General features: G+C 46.1%; 1 protein-coding gene across 13 annotated transcripts in view; it reads left to right on the forward strand.

The window, feature by feature from the left end:
- Positions 1-14,045, forward strand: part of TIAM1 (TIAM Rac1 associated GEF 1) — a 474,570-nt gene that overhangs the window by 273,290 nt on the left and 187,235 nt on the right. The window contains exons 1-2 of one of the 13 annotated variants that reach the window (XM_072740862.1): positions 697-835; positions 1,928-2,364. The exons of 10 other annotated variants lie outside the window; for them this stretch is intronic. The gene's annotated coding sequence lies outside the window, so the exon portion shown is untranslated. Of the gene's footprint in view, positions 1-71; positions 668-696; positions 836-1,927; positions 2,365-11,599; positions 12,085-14,045 lie in introns of those variants that run through there. 2 more of the 13 variants (XM_025985443.2, XM_025985444.2) reach the window with 2 other exon arrangements.

The following is a 14,045-nucleotide window of genomic DNA, read 5'->3' on the forward strand; positions in this document are numbered from 1 at the left end:
GCAATTACTTAAGATTTTTAGCATTCTATTTATTTATTATTTTTTAAAGGATTTATTTATTCATGAGAGACACAGAGAGAAGCAGAGACATAGGCAGAGGGAGAAGCAGGCTCCCTAAGGGGAGCCCGATGTGGGATCACACCCTGAGCTGAAGGTAGCCGCTCATCCACTGAGCCACCCAAGTGTCCTGATTTCTAGCCTTTTAAATGAAAAAAGAGGCACTGCCTTCTTTCCCTGTGCTGGGCTGAAAAACATGTGACAGCGACTTAGGCTTTCAGCAGGGCGACCAGATTCATCTGTAAAATGGTTCAGGTCTGTTAGGAATAAATTTCCCTTAAGGTCGTGGGGAGCCCAGCGCCGGGCCCCTCGAGTGACAGCCCGCCCCGAGTTCTTGGTCTTGGGGACGCCAAGGGGAGAATCAGATTGGGGAAGGAGGTGGAGAGGAGAGAGGAGGGAGGCGACGGTGGGTGGGGAGGAGCGACAATCCCTCTCCAACACACCCAAATGACCAGATTCATCACAGCACGAAACTTCACAAGTTACGCCCACTCCCTCCGCCGGGAGCCGGGGAAGGCTGCAGCTTCCTCATTTCTGTGACTGGAAGTTTGGAGATGGGAGGCCGCCGGCAGCATGTGCGCCCTGCGGAGCAGGAGCAGGGGTGAGCCCAGTAAGTTCAAGCCCGTCCTTTCCATCGCCGAATTTCTTTGTGTTGGGTGGTGAGGGCGTGCAGCCCAGGTGGCTGTGGCTGGGGAGAGGCTGCTGGGCCCCCCCACCCTCGAGCTCGGTAGGGGTCGGGGGGACCTGTGCTCCCCGAGCCCGGAGCCCTGCAGGATGGGTGAGCTGGGGCTCCGGGCTGCGCTGTGGCCCCCCGGGGGCGCCATCCGTGTGCATTCTGGCCCCGGGGTGAAGGGTTGGGGTGCGAGCCCTGCCCCTCTCCCCCCTGGCTGTGCGAATGCAGGGATCCTAAGGGGTGCGGCGGGAGGGAGGCTGCGGGGTCAGGTTACCCACCAGAGGCGCGTCCTGTCCCCGCCGTCCGGCTGCACGGTCTGTAATCACAGGTCATTGCCCTCCAGAATGAGTCCCAGGGAAGGCTTGGGATTCAGTATTTCCGCAGGAATGTTCTGAAGCTGGGCGCCCGACAGCCTCCTGGGTCACTATGGGAATCCTAGAGGGAGGCACCAGACGGCTTGGGTTTCTCATTAATGTTGTGTCTGATTTAGTTCAGCCCAAGGGGACTTCCTAGCTCGTGAGGTGTTATTTGTGCATCTGGAACTTTTTGGAAAATACTCCTTTCTCTCTGGCAGCTGCTTTATCTCCAGGTCGATTGCCTAAGTCAGATTTGGGCGGGGTGGGGAGAGGAAGTTTGGGTGGAGGCTGGCACCCGGGGTTGGGATCATTCATTGCAAGTGACGCTTAATATACGTTCCAGCCAGTGGTAAACTTGGCCAAAGGTAAAGTTTCTTGCAAATATTCTTTAGGTTTTATTAGAAGCCCCTCTCAGAGGTTGTGGTATTTGCTCACCGCATGGGGGTCCAGCGGAGGCTTTTGGGCTAATTTACCTGTTTCACCTATTTTATATCCAGTCAACAGGTTAGTACAGAGCAGTGGGAGCTCTCTCTGTGTGTTTTGTAAGCTAGTCCTTCATAGGAATTTTTAGAGAATTGTTTTATTTTTAGGGCACCTTTAGGGAGGTGAAGAAATGTGTGGCCGTTACTAGGTTTATAGAAAGCCAGGTTTCATTTTATAGGTGTTTCTTCTCAGATCTGGGGTGGGTGCAATTAGGAAGATGTTAAGGGCTGATTTTATTATCTTCCTGTTATCAGAATGGGACAGCCTGGCTTTCCTGAGGCACATTCCCCTTGAACTTTGGGGTCAGAGGACAGGTTGCTGTGGCCATACTTTTACTTAGTTTGCTTTCACCTTCCAGCTTCCCTGAAGTTAGTGAGACAGAAGTAAAATGAAATGACTTTTAAACCAAAGCAGACACGTTCCAAGGAAGAATAACAGGTTGCATGGTCCAGGCGGTCACAGCTGCCAGAGCCTTGTTCTAGCTCCTTGAGGACTCAAGAAAGAACATGGCATGCAGATGTGAACTTGATGCTGACATCAAGTGTGTGACCGGCCTCCCCCACCCCCAAGAAGCCTACTGTAGCAACTCACTCAACAGGAAAGACAACCAAATTGGATCTCGTGATAGTGCTGGTGAAGCTGACTAATAGACCCTTGCTCACATGGAGTTTTATGGAACAATAATCCTTAGCCAGAGAAAGGGAGTATATTATTCATAAAGGTATTTAGACATTGTCACATGGGACTGTTTCATGCAGACATCGGAAATTGGATTAATTCTACTATATGAATTAGGTAGGTGTGAGAGAATGTTATATATTTTTTTTTCTCAAGGTATCCTTACTTTCTAACAAATAACCTGGTTTGGCTCTGAATTTTTTGTTTTTGAAGTTGCAGATGCAATTTGTTTGATAGAAATAGGGGCATTAAGATGATCTTGTTTTAGTAACTAGTTTTTTATAGGAGTTTTCCTGTTTTGTGTACATTTTAAAATTTATTGGTTGCACATAGTATCGTTTTATAATTTAAAAGACCGTAGAAATGTTTCCTTTTTCTTTTCTTTCTTTTCTTTTCTTTTTTTTTTTTTACGTATTTTTTTTTAATTTTTTTTAATTTTATTTATTTATGATAGTCATACAGAGAGAGAGAGAGACAGAGACAGAGACACAGGCAGAGGGAGAAGCAGGCTCCATGCACCGGGAGCCCGATGTGGGATTCGATCCCGGGTCTCCAGGATCGCGCCCTGGGCCAAAGGCAGGCGCCAAACCGCTGCGCCACCCAGGGATCCCCTCCTTTCCTTTTCTTTTCTTTCTTTTCTTTTCTCTTCCCTTCTTTTCTCTTCTTTTCTTTTTTTTCTTTTTTTTTTTTTAGAGCGAGAGTGAGAATCTTAAGCAGGCTTCACACCCGACGTGGGGCTCGATCCCAGGACCCTGAGATCATGAACTGAGCTGAAATCAAGAGTCAGATGCTTTAACTGACTGAGCCCTCCAGGCCCCCCTTGAAATGTTTCCTTTTTTCATTCCTGGCATTGGTTATTTGTGCTTTTCTTCCCCTTGATCAGTCTTGCTAACTTATTATCAATTTTATTGGCATTTGGAAGAACCAGTTTTGGTTTTTGTATTTTAAATGAAACAAAAACACTGCCTCCTTTCTTAAGTTTACATGCATTTGAAAAGACCTGTGCTGTGGAACACTGTCAAAAAAGATTTTAAGAGCCTTTAAAACTAAGTAACTGAGTCTCCTAGCTGTAGGGAGGCAGATATTATGTATTTATTTATGTGTCTTTGAAATAATGTTTCTAGGTTTTATTAAAATATATCTTGTGCTCTTGGGTATCATACACAGTGGATCACATTGTTCTAAGGTGGGTTTTGTATATTCACTGGGGCACACCCTGTGAAATTGTTTTGGAAACATCTAGCTAGAATTTCCATAAGATTTACTGGTAATTTAATGTGAATTGTAGGTGCTTTCAACCTACTTGACAATACAGATTTACTTTGTACTGGGGCAGAGCAAATTTGCTGTAATGACTGAGGAAGAAAGTTTCATTTTGGTTCATATTTAATGCATGAGTCTTGGCATTTTAATGTTTTCTCAGAAAATCATTCTGAGTTTGTGGCAGTGTAAGAACAAGAACTGTAGACTCAGAAAGAACTGGATCTGAATCCTTTTTGCCTTTTTTTTTAAAGTTTATTTATTTAAATAATCCCTACATCCAGTGTGGGGCTCGAACTCATGACCCGGACATCGAGAGCTGCATGCTCTACTGACTGAGCCAGCCAGGCGCCCCTGGATCTGAATTCTTGCTCAGCTACTTTTAGCTCTAAAATTGCCTAACCCCTCTGAGCTTACATTTCCGCCTCTTGTGAGATGGAAATAATGAAAACTGCTTAGGGGGCTGTAATGAGATCTTTCTCTTTCTTTCTTTCTTTCTTTCTTTCTTTCTTTCTTTCTTTCTTTCTTTTTCTTTCTTTCTCTTTCCTTTCCTTTCCTTTCCTTTCCTTTCCTTTCCTTTCCTTTCCTTTCCTTTCCTTTCCTTTCCTTTCCTTTCCTTTCTCTCTTTCTTCTTTCTTTTTTTAAGATTTATTTATTATTTACAGAGAAATAATGTCCGCAGGTACAAGTGAGTGGTGTGTGGGGTAGGGGCAGAGGGAGAGGGAGAGTCCTCCAGCAGATTCCCTGCTGAGTTCAGGGCTCAGTCTCAGGACCCTGAAATCATGACTTGAGCTGAAATCAAGAGTCAGACTCTTAACTGGCTGAGCCACCCAGCACCCCTGTTGGGAGATTTCTACATGAGTATTTATGGAAGACGCCTGTCTTGTGATTTGGAACAAAGTAGGCACTTGATACGTTATAGTACATTGTGTGTTTCCCCTCCTGCCCTTTCTAGTTATACTTCCAACCTCACAACTTCTCTCAGTGCCTTCCTTCCAGAACCCTGAAAGGTTATTTCAACAGAATAAAACAAAACCACTTCTCCCATCTGTTCTGTCTTCATTATGGGCAGATGGGTTATCGGGATCACTCTCCATATTTTCAGTACTTGCATCTTATTATCCTAGTTGATCAGTGGTATACTGGCTGTATATTTTTTCCACTCCGATTTTTGCCTTACCTTCCCGGGATGATGATTATTTTTTCTTCAGTGTATCTCACTTCCTCGAGGGTCCCACTGTTTTATTATTTCCTTCCTTCCTTCTTTCCTCCCTCCCTCCCTCCCCCTTCTCTTCCTTTGTAGAACTGAAAGGAGTACACAACTCGAAATGTGGCCAAGCTTGAGATGTAAGTTAGTGGAGTTGTTTCTATGAAGGCAGAGTTTGTTAGATTTAGTTATTCCAGAACTCCAGTTACTCTGGAAAAGACGCTCAACATCACTTATCATCAGGGAAATGCAAATCAAAACTGCAATGACACACCACCGTCTCACAAGGCAAAAGTCAAGAAATAACAAGTGTTAGGCTGTGGGGCAAAGGGAACCCCCGTGCACGGTTGGTAGGAATGTAAACTGGGTGACAGATAGTACTGGTGATATCCATATCTGTTCTCTATCGCCATTGCATTCAAAAAGAATGCTTTTTGCAGAGCTGAAAGTTCCTTGGTACTTGGGGGGAAGCTTTGGATTGTTTGATGCTATGGCTGACCTCATAACCAAGAAGGGAAATGAGAAGCATGGGGTGGAGGCCGTTGGCTGGGTAATCTTCCTCCACAAAGGAATATGGCATTATTGAAGTCATCCAACTTGAAGCCATTTGTTCTCCCTGGGGTCTGTCCATTGAAAAGATCCTGGAGAATATGTGGCATAATTAGTGAATGTTTCTTTAGTTGTCTCATAGCACAAGGGGCTGACCGAGGAGGAGGGGCAGCCGGGGGTAGGCTTTGTGGTGCCCTGCCAACATCATTCACTGCTCTGCCCAAGGAGCCAGTCTTGGTTTACATTTTGTGTTGGGAATTGGCCTCAGCTGGGAAGTTATTCTCGAAGACAACAGATTGACTGACTGCCTTTGGTCTGGCCCGTCCTCTCTGACCCGGTGCACTGAGTAACTGTGCTGCTGTTTGTACTGGTCGGTGTTTTTATGAGAGTGGGGAACAAGGAGGCGTATAGTCTTCATCAGTGTTTTGCAACACCACTCCTCCAGTTTATTTTGATTCTGTTGCTTGAAAACAAGTATTAGCGTGGCACTCATTGGTAAAACTTGGTGGGGAGAGATCATGGCTTTTGGTAACTTTTATGCGTTTAACAGATAGGGGTGGATTTGTGAGATCTTCTTGTACTGAAGCACAGAGCCTCAGGTGATAGCTTGGAATCATATGCTCCAGTGTTGGAGATTTCTGACTTCCGTACATTCAGAGGCTTCTCTGGGCAAGAATAACCATGGCCAAAGTGCTTTCTACAAAGCCCGTAGTTGAGTAAGTCCCTGTAAATACTTCTTTGATTATTAAAATACTAATACTAAATACTAATTTACTGAGTGTCTACAACATACCCAGTACTTCTCCTGTGTGATCTTGTTAATATTTCAGAGGGTGATCCTGCAACCCCTGGGAAAAATGAGCACAAAACCCATTGTTTTCCTGTGTCTACTCCTGTAGGTAGAACCAGTGTGGACTGAGGCCTACCTTTCTAGACCCGAAAGCCTCCTGGAGGGTTGGTCCCGTGGGGTGACACTCTGAAGCCTAGTCCCTTACCTAGGATGTGAGCAGCCTCTCCGAATGGCACGTTTGGAGGTCTTGAGAGAAGCCTCTTCTGTTTGGGATGGGGTAAGCGGGGGATTTGCACAAGGCTGGGAAATGAGGACTCAAACTCTTAAATTCCTTCCTGTCTTAAGACCCTGCTCAGATCTTCCCTTTCTGGGACAACAGGAAGTTCATTATTTGTGACTGCTGTTTTGGGGAAGCAGGGCTTGCTGATTCACCCCATTCCCAATTTGAGGCTTTGAAATGGATTTCCTGGGAACCTTTGGAGGTGTAGGGTCCCCATTGTAGGGTCATTCCTAGGACAAGCCAATCATTCATGCTTGCTGAAGAGGGTGTTGGTGGCACCTCCCATGGCAGGGTCACTGTGCTCTGGGTCTGCCTCTGGGGAATGACTATTGATTTTGATTGATTCCTTATGCCTTTGAGTCGTGAGGAAGAACATTCCCATTGATTCTCAGACTGTAGTGTTTCAGAGTCTACACAGGTAATCTTCCCACCTTTGCCTTCCTGGCATCTCTTTTGCCTGCCCTCACGATTCCAGGAAAGGAGAAGAAGGAATTGTTTCGGGCTGCAACAGAGGAAACTTGGTATCAGGCATGGGCTTCTTCTGGGGCTCTTGGACATGAGATCACGTTACTTTTGGCAGGCAGGGTGAACCTTTGTCTAAACCGTGAAGTAGGTTTGGTTACTGGGGAGTATTGCATGGAGGCCTCACTGCTGTGCTCAAATTGGAGTCTTCATGGCATGCTAAGCAAGGAGCTTCCCACTGAAAGGATCAAGTGGTGAACGTGCAGCATTACAGGCACTCAGAGCAAAGAAATAATGCTACCTCCTGGTGGGGCGTGAGTCAGCAAGAAGGGCTGTGTGTGTACTCTGGCTTCCTTTCTCTCAGGTGGGGACAGTGGCATGTCAATCCTCATTTACTTCCTAGGGGGAGAACGATTAAGACCAAAAGGGGCTTTATAACTCTACAGAGGTGCAATTATTCTTTTCAGGTTTGCCTGCCTCCCATGAACAAACCCACCCAAGCCTTGTTATTAGTAGCACGCTGCACTGTTTACGCTTTATCAGCTTTTGGTAGCACGCTGGCGGATCCAGAAGTTGAACACAATTTGTGACTGCCAACTTGGTGGAGAGGAGGAATCAGAGATGCCTCCTGGAGCATGATCCCTTGTAGTGTTGTTTTCTTTGGATTTTACTGCACCAAGAACACTTCACCTGACACCTACCCTCTTACCAGAGTTTTTAAAAAAATATTTTATTTATTTATTCTCGAAAGACACAGAGAGAGGCAGAGACAGAGGCAGAGGGAAAAGCAGGCTCCATGCAGGGAGCCTGATACGGGACTCGATCCCTGGACCGCAGGATCGTGACCTGAGCCGAAGGCAGATGCTCAACCACTAAGCCACCCAGGCGTCCCTCTTACCAGATTTTTAAAGGTACAACACAGTGTTAGTCACTATAGGTAAAGTATTTTATGGTGGATATCCAGAACCTATTTATCTGGCATAACTGAAATAATGTCCCCGAGGCGCCTGGGTGGCTCAGTTGGTTAAGCATCTGCCTTCAGCCCAGGTCATGATCTCGGGGTCCTGAGATCGAGTCCCGCATCAGGCTCCCTGCTCAGCGGGGAGTCTCCTTGTCCCTCTGCCCCTGCCACTCCCCCTGCTTGTGCTCAAGCTCTCTCTCTCTGTCAAATATATAAATAAAATCTTAAAAAAAATGCCCCAAGTGATTAGTGACTTCCCATTTCCCCCTCCCTCCTGCTCCTGGCAAGCACCATTCTGCTTCCATGAGTTAGACTATTTTAGACTCCTCTTGTAAGTGGAATCCCGAGGCATTTGTCTTTCTGTGACTAGCTCATTTCACGCAGCAGAATGTTCTCAGGGTTCACCCGTGTTGTTGCAGGCTCGCCGGACTTCCTTCTTTTTAAAGGCTGACTAATATTCCATTGTGTGTACACACTGCACGTCCCCCGCATGCATCTGGCGCTGGACATTTAGGTGGCTTTTGCATTCTGGCTGCTGGGAGTGGGGCTGCAGCGGACACGGGAGTGCTAAGATCTCCCTGAGCTTTGCTTTCCATTCTCTCCTGTGAAAAATACCCCTCAGTGGGCTTGCAGATCATATGGTAGTTCTATTTTTAATTTTCTGAGAAGCCTCCCTGCCGTTTTCCATAGCGGCTGCCCGCGTTTGCATTCCGACGCCTGCACTTCTTCGTTTCCCAGCCGGCGCTGCAGGCCCGGCCTGGCCCATCTTGCTGTGACTTGCGGCTCCTGTCTTACCTGTTGCTCCTGAACCAGCCCGACAGCCTTTGCCACTCCTTTCTTTGCGTGCACACGGCGGCCTGGAGCCCTCCCTTTCGGTATTTACGTCACCTTGTATTATCCTAATTGGGTTATTAGCTTTTTTCAAGGGGTAACAAAATGATATGAATGATAATAGCACAATAATAATAATAACCAGTAAGGGGGGGGCATGTGGATTTGAGGACAAATCTGAGGTTTCCTCTGTCCTGTTTCCAGACACCCCTGGGGGCTTCCTTCCGCTGTTCCCCAGACTGGTGTTCTCTATAAACAAATTCTCATCACTGGCTTAAGTAACTTTTTTAAAGCAACAGAGTTAGGAAGTGGGGAGGTAGCATTTGGACCCCAGTCCCCAAGCTCCAGGGTCTGTACTCTTTTTTTTTTTTCTTCAAGATTTTATTTATTTAAAAGTGAGAGAGAGACACACACAGAGAGCGCAAGCAGGGGGAGGGGCGGAGGCAGAGAGAGAAGCAGACTCCCCACTGAGCAGGGAGCCCTGAGTGGGACTTGATCCCAGGACCCTGAAATCACAACCTGAGCCGAAGGCAGATGCCCAGCTGACTGAGCCACCCAGGCCATCCCCCCCAGGGTCTGTGCTCTTAATCAGAATGCTCCTGTTTATTTCCCCCAGACAGGGCTTCCTATTCTTTTCTGTAGATTTGCTTCATTGTACATTAGAGTGATGCCATGGGGTGTTCTGGAATGACCCCTGTAGTGAGTGACTGAGTCCTCTCTCGGGGCGTGTGTCCACTCATTCCCACCCCCCACCTCCCCATGACATTCTGTCAGTTGCCCTTCAGAGTGAACTCCAGCCCTCCTCCTCCTTGCCTCCTTGCCAGTCTGGCCCAGCCTCCTGTCTTTCCCCCTCGGAACCAGTAGTATTTCCCAGATGTCACCTTGCGCAGTGGTCTCCCCTTATCTACGGTTTCACTTACCTTCAGTTGATGGTCAGCCGTGGTCCACAAGCAGGTGACCCTCCTAACACTACATCACAGTACACACATCACCCACCTCACTTCATCTTGTGACGTCAGCCTTTTATCATCTGCCATCAGCACGAGCATAAGGGTGAGTACAGCACAGTAAGATATTTTGAGAGGGCCCACATTCTCATACCTTTTACTAGCATATAGCATTATAATTGTTTGGTTTTCTTACTAGTTATTTTTCATCCCTTACTATGCCTAATTTATAAATCAAAATCATAGGTACCTTTGTATCGGAAAAAACACAGTATAGGTAGGGTTTGGTGCTGTCTGTGGTTTCAGGCATCCACTGGGTGTGGGAGGGGCTTGGAACATACCCCCATGGATAAGGCAGGACTGCTCTCTATCTTCCCTCCCTGCCCTGACCATTATGACCATAAGTCCTGGAGAGCTATGATTGTGGGCTCCGAACCACTAAAATAAGCAAGTGTTCAGCGACTTGATTCTTTGGGGATGAATCGAGAAACCTAGTCAGAGCTGTCCAAAGAAATGCCAAGGTATTTCCAGGTTCTGTGAATTAAGGGAAATAATGTGGCCAAAGAACAAAATTGAAGGAACAAAAAAATCGGCAAGGGACAAATCTAAAAATTGTTAGCCCATTTTTGTGTGAGCCCGTGTGTGCGTTTTCACTGCACAGCTGTTCAGGTTGAATCACAGAGTGGATGTCTCATCTCTTGGCTTCAAGCACAGTGGCTAGCCATCTCCCCCCCGGAGGAGTTTAAGCAGATTTATGTGATGAATAATGTGGGTTTTCTTCCAAGACTTGAGATGCAATTTGACAAACTTCATGTGAATAGTAGGTGAAACATGTCAAGTCTCCCCACGCCACCCCACCCGTTTGAACAATAACAGAGATGTTCCGCAGCAGAGTCAGTGTGTTGAATTTTGTTCGTGGCCGGCCCCCTGTCCATAGTGACCTCCCCTCTTTGGCCAACTCAGATGTACTTTGCCTCCTGGGTGTGCCTCTACCGGAAGGTCCAGGAAAGTGGGTTAATCCAGAACTGAGGATGCAAAGGAAAAGAGACCACATACGTTGAGCACCTCCTGTGCGCCTGGTGTTCTGCTAAGTGTTCTCTAGCAGAGTACATGACTGATCCCCACTGCCATCGTGGGATGTGCCATTCTTTCCAAGTCTAGTCGATGGAACCCATATGACTTCACTAAAATCACACGTGGTGACCCTGGATTTGAGCTGCGTTTTTTTCTTTCTTTTTTAAAAGGTTTTATTTATTCATGAGAGACACAAAGAGAGAAAGAGAGAGGCAGAGACACAGGCAGAGGGAGAAGCAGGCTCCATGCAGGGAGCCCGAAGTGGGACTCGATCCTGGGTCTCCAGGATCATCCCCTGGGCCAAAGGAGGTGCTAAACCATTGAGCCACTGGGGTTGCCCCATGAGCTGTGTTTTATTTGACTTCTAAACCCACAACGCATCCATTTTAGACAATGAATCTAATGGTCATATTACCTCTAGGATTCTCTGACTCCTGGGTCTTTTCTGACCTATTCCTTTTCTACCTTAGCTGCATGTGAATTTGTTAAAGTTGGTATTGCCTGAAATACCCTGTTTGGGTGGGATTTTTGGGGAGCAGGGTGTGCAGTCTTTGAAAAACTGCAGAACTAGGGATCTGACTTTATTTTTAGATACCTACCCACAGGTGATACATACCAAGCCCAATCTTTGAACACCCTCAAGAAAGTAAAATAGTTTTATCTTTCTTTTTAAGAAGAAGGAGCCTCTCTCTCTTGCTGGACGGAGGGCTTCCTTGTCACCGTCTTGTTCTGTAGCACGTACAGCCTGAGATGTTGGTGCCTCGGGTCTGATGCAGCACGGTGCCCCGGATCCTTTGGCCCTTCTGTCCCTCTCCTGCGCACATTGCATAAACATTGGCATGGCAGGGACAGATGGTCACTCGGGAGGCTCCTTTGATGTCACATTTGGTTGCCTGGGTAGGAGGTAGGGGTGGTTGCAGCCAGTCTCCACGGGAGGAGAGGCTGCCTGGGAAATGCCTACTTGACAGTGGGTAAACAAAAACTTAACTCCAGAAAGGCTGGGTGCCCTGGTCCGTCCGCAGGCCTGGGCAATAATGGAGTTGGGTTTACATAAGTGTGTTTAGCTTGGGAAGAAGCCAGTTGGCTCAGAGCAGAGCCTTTTCTCTCTGCTCCTAATTGATGCTTTGTGAAGTTCTGTTTTCTTATGAGAGAATGTGAATGGTCTGGGGATGGGGGGGGGGTAGGAGGGGGTGGGGATTGCAGATGACTTTCAGAGCTAGAAAGTAAATTCATTCCAGAGGACTGGGTTAGCTTTGCTGGAGGCTTAGGTAGAAGTACCTGAAAGCCCAGGGGATTGAAGCTAGAGCTAGGGAGGCAGGGGGGCTTATTGGTGGGACTGTTGGCTGGTCAAGCAGCATCAGTCTGTCTGGTGGCTTTGATGCTTTGATGGAAATAAGAAGCATGGTAATGAAGAACACCCAGACGGAGTGCGTGAGGCAGCTGAATTGTGCCTGAAAGAAAAATCCAGAGTTGACGGTATGTGACAATCAAGCGGTTTTTTTTGGTGGTTTGAGCTTTAGAGGGAACACTGGAGGTAATTACAGTTGCCTCCTTGCAAAGGAAGCATGGAGTTCAGTTAGAGTGGAAAAGCCAAAAGCCGCAAGCGTTGATTGAAAGCTTTTCCTATTCTAGCCTCTGGGTAATAATAACTGTTGCTATTTATTTTTCTAATGCCTTTATGGAAGTCCCAACAAACCAAAGTAAGGTAATATATTCAAGTTAACACAGTGACATCTAGTTTCCAGGCCTCATATTGACTGGGAAGGGGCAGGGTGGTCAGTTCACTTATTCATTCCTCCGAGTCATTCATTGGGTGGCTCTGGGTGTCATCATTGGAGGTGTCCGTGGAGGATGCAATGAGGTATGACACGCAGCTCACACTCCCTCAAGGGGCTTACTGCGTAGAAGGGAAGAAAAGATAACACGGTGGGAAAGTTAATGGGCCAGATGAGAGCTGTCATCTAGAAGTGTGGTACATTCAAAGGGTTAGGACATGAGCCATTCAGCGGTGGAATGATGGGCAGAATTGCTAATGATATTACTAATTTCTGTTGTATATTAAGAGCTTACTCTCCGCCTGGCACGGTTTTAAATGCTTAACATGTATTAACCACATTTAATCCTCCCAATAACCCAGTGAGCTATTATCATCCCAGTTTCATACCGAGAAACGGAGGCCAAGAGAGGTAGAGATGATACAGGCCACTCATGGCAAGTCCAGGTGGACACCTGGGCAGTCAGCACTCCCAGCTCTTCCCATTTCTCATTTTCCTGTGTTGCCAGAACTGTCAGTGCATCTATCGTATTTATTTCCTTTTAAGGAATCAGGGATGGGGGTGCCTGGGTGGCTCAGTCTGACTCTTTCATTTCAGCCCAGGTCACGGTCATGGGGGTTACAAGATGGAGCCCTGAGTCGGGCTCCACACTCAGTGGGAGTCTGCTTGGGATTCTCTCTCTCCCTCTGCCCTGTCCACCCTCAAATAAATAAGTAAATAAATAAAAAAACAAATAAATCTTAAAAAAAAAAAAATCAGAGGCAAACATCCAATGTGGGGGCTTAGTATTTCTGTTCCACTTCTTTTTTTAATCTTAATTTTTTTATTTTAATTCCTTATTTTATTTTTTTTAAATTAAAGCATAGTTGACACACAGTGTTACATTAGTTACACGTGTACAAATAATGATTCAAATAGTGATTAATTTTTGAAAGATTTTATTTATTTATTTATTTATTTATTTATTTATTTATTTATTTATTTATGCTATGCTCACCACGAGGGTGGCTATTCCTCTGCTGCTCCATTCTTTCATCATTTAGAGAAATCTAGTTTGTGCTCATCTTGCCTGATGGGCCATTTAGTCATGAAAACATCTAACCCATAGACTTTTTTTTTTTTTTTTTTTAGGTCCTTGGAGGGTGATTTTAATTGTCATATAAATAGTATGAATATGAGTGTGGCAGTTTTATTACGCAGTTCCTTGGTGGTGGTTTGAAGGTTTTCTCTGGATGGTTCCCATGTTGGTGTTGATGCACTGCTGGAAGCTGCCTCTTGCCTGGGGCATAGCGATTTTTCTGTTTTGGTGAATGATCATTTTTATGTTTTTGTTGTTTTTAAATTAGGTGAGGGGGGAAAGTAAGTGTGTTCATTTGTGTTTAAACAAAATGGTTATCATTTTTTTTCCCGTCAGTGTTTGTTTAATAAAATGGGAAGTGGAGAAGAGCACCAGGCTAGAAGTCTGGTGACCAGAGTGTTTTTGGTGTGCTCTTCCTAACTCTCTGACATTAGGAGAGTCAATGGTTGGGAGAGCAAATTATGTAGTCAGGCTCCTTGGGATGTATGGAAATCTCTTTCTGTAGGGTAGTCAGAGCCTGTGATAGGGACATTTTGTATCACGACTCAACTTTTGGGCACCTGGGTGGCTCTGTTGGTTGGGTG

Source organism: Vulpes vulpes, chromosome 15 (genome assembly GCF_048418805.1).
Source record: "Vulpes vulpes isolate BD-2025 chromosome 15, VulVul3, whole genome shotgun sequence".
Lineage (NCBI taxonomy): Eukaryota > Metazoa > Chordata > Mammalia > Carnivora > Canidae > Vulpes > Vulpes vulpes.